The following is a 7450-nucleotide window of genomic DNA, read 5'->3' as shown; positions in this document are numbered from 1 at the left end:
ACCCATCCAGTTCAGCGTGATGGCAGTAGCTGTGGGGTCATTGTTGCAATGGTAAGTGCTTACAGTATTTTAAGAGGTAAATATGTCATGTTATTATCAGTCGTGTTAGCTCACAGTTGTTTTTCTTAATTGAAGTCTATGTCTTTGTTTAGCTACCTTTGTTTAGCTACCTACGCTGTTACTGTTTTTTAATATGGTACAAGCGCAACTATGAAAGATTGAATAACATACATTTTGGTTAATGTAGTTATGCGTCACAGCAGCTGTAAAGTACATGAGTCAGACACATATGACATTTTGAATATTTGTGATGGTCTAGATGGCAGAAGAAGTGATGAAGGCCTTCCCGGCTGTCCCAGTTATAACATTTGGGACATCCAAAAAGGAAATGGCCGATGAAAGAAGAACAATGGCTCTGAAGATACTGGAAGCATCAGGTTTGTAAGGAAAGTGTTTGTCTTTGTTCTGGAGGAATACTAACCGAAATACAGCTTAATCAGGATATGTCAATGTCTGGAAGATTTAATTCACATGTAAGTTAAGAAGTATTCTCAAAGGCTATTTTCATTTGAGGCGGTTGGTCATCTCATACAGATGCCACCTGGTCGCCTCCCTAGGGAGATGTTCAAGGCACTTCCTGCTGGGAGGAGGCCGCAGGGCAGACTGAGGACTAGTTGGAGGTATTATATCCCCTGCTTGGCCTGGGATTACCACAGGATCCCCACACCATAGCTGGCTATTGTAGCCTGGGAAAGGGAAGTTTTCACCCCCCTTCTGGAATTGCTACTTCCTCAACCCGAATTCAAATCAGTGTTTGAAGAGCAGACAAACGGATTCATGGAAGAATAACTCCCAAAGTTTACACACAGATCTCTTAATGAATGTTAGCCAGTTTGTCTCAGCCCAGAGCTTAATTTCATACATAAATAGGGGAAATTAATCATGAAAACGAGAAGACATCATTAGGATTTGAAAATATAAAAAATAACAAAAGCCAGTAAAGAGTATGGGTGACAGCCAGATAAACCAAACCATTAAGGGAAATGTAACAATAATGTAAGCCACAAAGACAAAATCCACAGAATGTCCCAAAAAGATGAAATTACACACCAATGTACCACAAAGTATAACAACAGACGGGTATATGAAGTATGTGATTTATGTGACAAGGGTGCCAAGACAGCATGGCCAGATTTCAGAGAGCAGGATTAGTGAATACTCTGAGTTAGTTAAGCCTGAGATGAGGGAAACTTTTGGTGTTCTGTGCCAAAAAGAGAGATAACTCTGGGTAAGTTAATCATTTTTTAATTTATATAAGACACTGATCAATGACCAATCATTGTCCTATTGTCATTGATTGCACTGATTGAACATTCCTATCGTAGTCATCATATCATGTTGGAGATGATGTGAATATTTGTGTGTGATGATGATTGTATTGCTGGTTTAAAATGCAGTTAGAAAGTAAACACGTTGAAATGTGGAAAGCTGTCGAGCACATTTTAGAAAAAAAAGATTTACAGTGGATTTGACTTCGACTTCGACTTTATTGTCATTCTGTGAGCAACAAGTGAACACATAACAAAATTTAGTTTCAGAGGCACAGCATAGAATTAAAATGAAAGTATATCAAAAAAAATGGCACGATAAGAAAATAAATATCAAAAACAGAAACATACTAAAAGTGCAAATTATTGAAAGCGACAAAGTTAGGTAATGCAAATGTTTGAACCTGATAATGGCAAAATCATTATTACTGTGTTGGACTCTGACTGTACAAGTAAGTATAAGTAAACTATGTATCTGACTTGTTTGATCCATATTTTCATCTTCAGTTGCTGTCACTTGTCAAATGTAAGTCTTGGATTCCAGCACATTCAAGAAATTCATGTCAACTGATTTTAAATGATAATTATGTGGAGTACTCTAAATACAATTTGAAAGTATTGAAACGTCTTGACTCTCAACGCTGGTTTTTAAAGATAAATGTCATGGTTTGCACCAGCTCACATTCATATGTCTACCTCTGTTTTGAATTGGAGGCTCTGTCTTTAAATGTCCTTGTTGCCACGGTGAACCATAGTATCCGAGCTAGATTGCTAATGGCTGTCATGCACACACTTATCTCAGAATTAACACACTCTCAGTTGATTGAACCAATTCTGTTCAGTTGTTCTGAAAAGAAGTTGTTAAGCTTATGTGGAATATGGGCTGAAGGTGAATTTTACACAAAATTGCTGTTGTTCATATGATACATTTGTTTATATTTCTCCTTACATTTTAGTGTTCGACTCCGCGAATAACTGTGCAATGTGTTCTGCGACAAAGCCTCCTGGACCTGGGCCTCCGCTCACAAATTGGGTGAGTTTTTCGTCCTTTTTTTAGGGTTGGTGGGTGGCAGGATTTTGGTGACAGGCTGTCTTGATTTTATTTTTGTGTCATTGCCTTTAAACTTTGAGATAGTAGCATTTGTAGCCACCTATGCTGGTGGTCTGTACGGGGAAATGGGTTAGGAGTTGAGTTTTTAGATACATCAACATACTGTCAATAAAGTAATTTATGAAATGTTAATATTCATATGTATTGTATGAATAAAGAAATGTGTGTTGTCAGTGTTTGGCTGCACCACTGACTTGAAAAAAGGATACAGACACTGTAGTTATGTTAGCAACATTTTTCTGAATTACTGACAGGTCTATATTTGTGAGAGTAACATGAGAATCATCTTTGAGATAACGATCTTTTCATTTTGTAGATACAATGCGAAACATGCCAACGATGGTACCACGAACAGTGCCTAGGAATGAACACCGCAGCCCTTGAAAAGGCCAGGGCAGAGAGCTGGGATTGCTCCTTGTGCCTTTAAATAACTTAAGTCACTTTTGTGATAGCTCATTAACAGAGAAAAAATTTAAATCATAACGTGGTAATTGTATTTTTCATTTTATTTTTGAAAATAGTATAGAGTTTTTTTTCCTTTTTTGATTGACCAATTTATTTTTTCACTTTATTTATTTTGTCACAACTCGCACATATTTAAACATTTTTGTGTTGTCAGCGGCGGTTCATTTTCCTTCTCAACCAGCCAAAGTAAACTCAATGTAAAACACACATGTGATAATATATGTGTACATAGTATGTGTTATATATATTGGCACACTTTTGTATATATATGTGTGAACCTTTAAGTAATGTGCCTTTATGTAGCCAGTGAACATGTTTTGTGGTCAACTACTGTAGTTATTTTATTATGACAATAAATTATTGCCATACATACGTTTTTGCCTGCTCAGTTTTTTCAGGGAATGTATTTTTTTTCTTATTATTTACTATTAGTTATGGTGACTTTAATTTTATGTATCTGACCTTTTTTTAAAATGTAATTTGCTTTAGTATTACATTATATGATAATACAGATAGCAGTATTAATATTATAAGTGTTATTAATAAATCTTGAGCTTTATTGACTGGTATTAGAACGAGGTCACATGTAAGGCTTCAAACTGACATTTAATACATCCTATCTGGGTCCCTGTCACAATATAAAAACAGTATTTATGGAGTATGATCCTATTTGTCTATGTAGAAAAAAGCTTTGCAAATTGACTAATCAAGATATTAGTGGGCTTTAATTTTGAAAAACCACATCAGAACTTCCTGATATTACAGTAGTGAGTCTCTGAGTTGGACTACTATCAGTCTGAAGTGAAATCAGTCTGTGGAAACAGGAAGTTTCCTCCTAATATTGATCTGAATTAAGAGAGAAATATTATAAATATTTGACATTTTAGAGTGCTTTAATTTTGAAAAACCACATCAGAACTTCCTGATATTACATGGGTGAGTCTCTGAGGTCGACCACTATCAGTCTGAAGTGAAATCAGTCTGTGGAAACAGGAAGTTTCCTCCCAAGATCCATCTGAATTCAAAGAGAAATATTGAAAATATTTGAAATTTCATAGGGCTTTAATTTTGAAAAACCACATCAGAACTTCCTGATATTACATGGGTGAGTCTCTGAGGTCGACCACTATCAGTCTGAAGTGAAATCAGTCTGTGGAAACAGGAAGTTTCCTCCCAAGATCAATCTGAATTCAAAGAGAAATATTGAAAATATTTCTAATTTCAAAGGGCTTAATTTTGAAAAACCACATCAGAACTTCCTGATATTACATGAGTGAGTCTCTGAGGTGGACCACGATCAGTCTGAAGTGAAATCAGTCTGTGGAAATAGGAAGTTTCCTCCTAATATTGATCTGAATTAAGAGAGAAATATTGACAATATTTGACATTTTAGAGTGCTTTAATTTTGAAAAACCACATCAGAAGTTCCTGATATTACATGGGTGAGTCTCTGAGGTGGACCGCTATCAGTCTGAAGTGAAATCAGTCTGTGGAAACAGGAAGTTTCCTCCCAAGATCAATCTGAATTCAAAGAGAAATATTGAAAATATTTCTAATTTGAAAGGGCTTTAATTTTGAAAAACCACATCAGAAGTTCCTGATATTACATGGGTGAGTCTCTGAGGTGGGCCACTATCAGTCTGAAGTGAAATCAGTCTGTGGAAAGAGGAAGTTTCCTCCCAAGATCAATCTGAATTCAAAGAGAAATATTGAAAATATTTCTAATTTCAAAGGGCTTTAATTTTGAAAAACCACATCAGAACTTCCTGATATTACATGGGTGAGTCTCAGAGGTCGTCCACTATCAGTCTGAAGTGAAATCAGTCTGTGGAAACAGGAAGTTTCCTCCCAAGATCAATCTGAATTCAAAGAGAAATATTGAAAATATTTCTAATTTCAAAGGGCTTTAATTTTGAAAAACCACATCAGAACTTCCTGATATTACATGGGTGAGTCTCTGAGGTGGGCCACTATCAGTCTGAAGTGAAATCAGTCTGTGGAAACAGGAAGTTTCCTCCTAATATTGATCTGAATTAAGAGAGAAATATTGACAATATTTGACATTTTACAGTGCTTTAATTTTGAAAAACCACATCAGAAGTTCCTGATATTACATGGGTGAGTCTCTGAGGTGGACCGCTATCAGTCCGAAGTGAAATCAGTCTGTGGAAATAGGAAGTTTCCTCCCAAGATCAATCTGAATTCAAAGAGAAATATTGAAAATATTTCAAATTTCAAAGGGCTTTAATTTTGAAAAACCACATCAGAACTTCCTGATATTACATGAGTGAGTCTCTGAGGTCGTCCACTATCAGTCTGAAGTGAAATCAGTCTGTGGAAACAGGAAGTTTCCTTTTAATATCGATCTGAATTCATATCTAAATATTGACAATATCTGACATTTCTGAGGGCTTTAATTTTGAAAAACCACATCAGAACTTCCTGATATTACATGGGTGAGTCTCTGAGGTGGATCACTATCAGTCTGAAGTGAAATCAGTCTGTGGAAACGGGAAGTTTCCTCCCAAGATCCATCTGAATTCAAAGAGAAATATTGAAAATATTTGAAATTTCAAAGGGCTTTAATTTTGAAAAACCACATCAGAACTTCCTGATATTACATGGGTGAGTCTCTGAGGTGGGCCACTATCAGTCTGAAGTGAAATCAGTCTGTGGAAACAGGAAGTTTCCTCCTAATATCAATCTGAATTCAAAGAGAAATATTGAAAATATTTCTAATTTCAAAGGGCTTTAAGTTTGAAAAACCACATCAGAACTTCCTGATATTACATGGGTGAGTCTCAGAGGTCGTCCACTATCAGTCTGAAGTGAAATCAGTCTGTGGAAACAGGAAGTTTCCTCCCAAGATCAATCTGAATTCAAAGAGAAATATTGAAAATATTTCTAATTTCAAAGGGCTTTAATCTTGAAAAACCACATCAGAACTTCCTGATATTACATGGGTGAGTCTCTGAGGTGGGCCACTATCAGTCTGAAGTGAAATCAGTCTGTGGAAACAGGAAGTTTCCTCCTAATATTGATCTGAATTAAGAGAGAAATATTGACAATATTTGACATTTTACAGTGCTTTAATTTTGAAAAACCACATCAGAAGTTCCTGATATTACATGGGTGAGTCTCTGAGGTGGACCGCTATCAGTCCGAAGTGAAATCAGTCTGTGGAAATAGGAAGTTTCCTTTTAATATCGATCTGAATTCATATCTAAATATTGACAATATCTGACATTTCTGAGGGCTTTAATTTTGAAAAACCACATCAGAACTTCCTGATATTACATGGGTGAGTCTCTGAGGTGGATCACTATCAGTCTGAAGTGAAATCAGTCTGTGGAAACGGGAAGTTTCCTCCCAAGATCCATCTGAATTCAAAGAGAAATATTGAAAATATTTGAAATTTCAAAGGGCTTTAATTTTGAAAAACCACATCAGAACTTCCTGATATTACATGGGTGAGTCTCTGAGGTGGGCCACTATCAGTCTGAAGTGAAATCAGTCTGTGGAAACAGGAAGTTTCCTCCTAATATCAATCTGAATTCAAAGAGAAATATTGAAAATATTTCTAATTTCAAAGGGCTTTAAGTTTGAAAAACCACATCAGAACTTCCTGATATTACATGGGTGAGTCTCAGAGGTCGTCCACTATCAGTCTGAAGTGAAATCAGTCTGTGGAAACAGGAAGTTTCCTCCCAAGATCAATCTGAATTCAAAGAGAAATATTGAAAATATTTCTAATTTCAAAGGGCTTTAATTTTGAAAAACCACATCAGAACTTCCTGATATTACATGGGTGAGTCTCTGAGGTGGGCCACTATCAGTCTGAAGTGAAATCAGTCTGTGGAAACAGGAAGTTTCCTCCTAATATTGATCTGAATTAAGAGAGAAATATTGACAATATTTGACATTTTACAGTGCTTTAATTTTGAAAAACCACATCAGAAGTTCCTGATATTACATGGGTGAGTCTCTGAGGTGGACCACTATCAGTCTGAAGTGAAATCAGTCTGTGGAAATAGGAAGTTTCCTTTTAATATCGATCTGAATTCATATCTAAATATTGACAATATCTGACATTTCTGAGGGCTTTAATTTTGAAAAACCACATCAGAACTTCCTGATATTACATGGGTGAGTCTCTGAGGTGGATCACTATCAGTCTGAAGTGAAATCAGTCTGTGGAAACGGGAAGTTTCCTCCCAAGATCCATCTGAATTCAAAGAGAAATATTGAAAATATTTGAAATTTCAAAGGGCTTTAATTTTGAAAAACCACATCAGAACTTCCTGATATTACATGGGTGAGTCTCTGAGGTCGACCACTATCAGTCTGAAGTGAAATCAGTCTGTGGAAATAGGAAGTTTCCTCCCAAGATCAATCTGAATTCAAAGAGAAATATTGAAAATATTTCTAATTTCAAAGGGCTTTAATTTTGAAAAACCACATCAGAACTTCCTGATATTACATGAGTGAGTCTCTGAGGTGGACCACTATCAGTCTTAAGTGAAATCAGTCTGTGGAAACAGGAAGT

General features: G+C 36.0%; 1 long non-coding RNA gene across 1 annotated transcript; it reads left to right on the top strand.

Moving 5' to 3' along the window:
• Positions 1 to 346: 346 nt before the first annotated feature.
• On the top strand, positions 347 to 2797 carry LOC311267460. Its single transcript, XR_014623842.1, has 3 exons — positions 347 to 437; positions 2285 to 2361; positions 2756 to 2797. It is a non-coding gene; the product is annotated as an uncharacterized lncRNA (long non-coding RNA).
• The last annotated feature ends 4653 nt before the right edge of the window (positions 2798 to 7450 follow it).

Source organism: Pagrus pagrus, assembly GCF_965226575.1.
Source record: "Pagrus pagrus genome assembly, chromosome: 13".
Taxonomy (NCBI): domain Eukaryota; kingdom Metazoa; phylum Chordata; class Actinopteri; order Spariformes; family Sparidae; genus Pagrus; species Pagrus pagrus.
The sequence above is the reverse complement of the archived record's forward strand: the minus strand, read 5'-3'. Positions and strand labels throughout refer to the sequence as shown.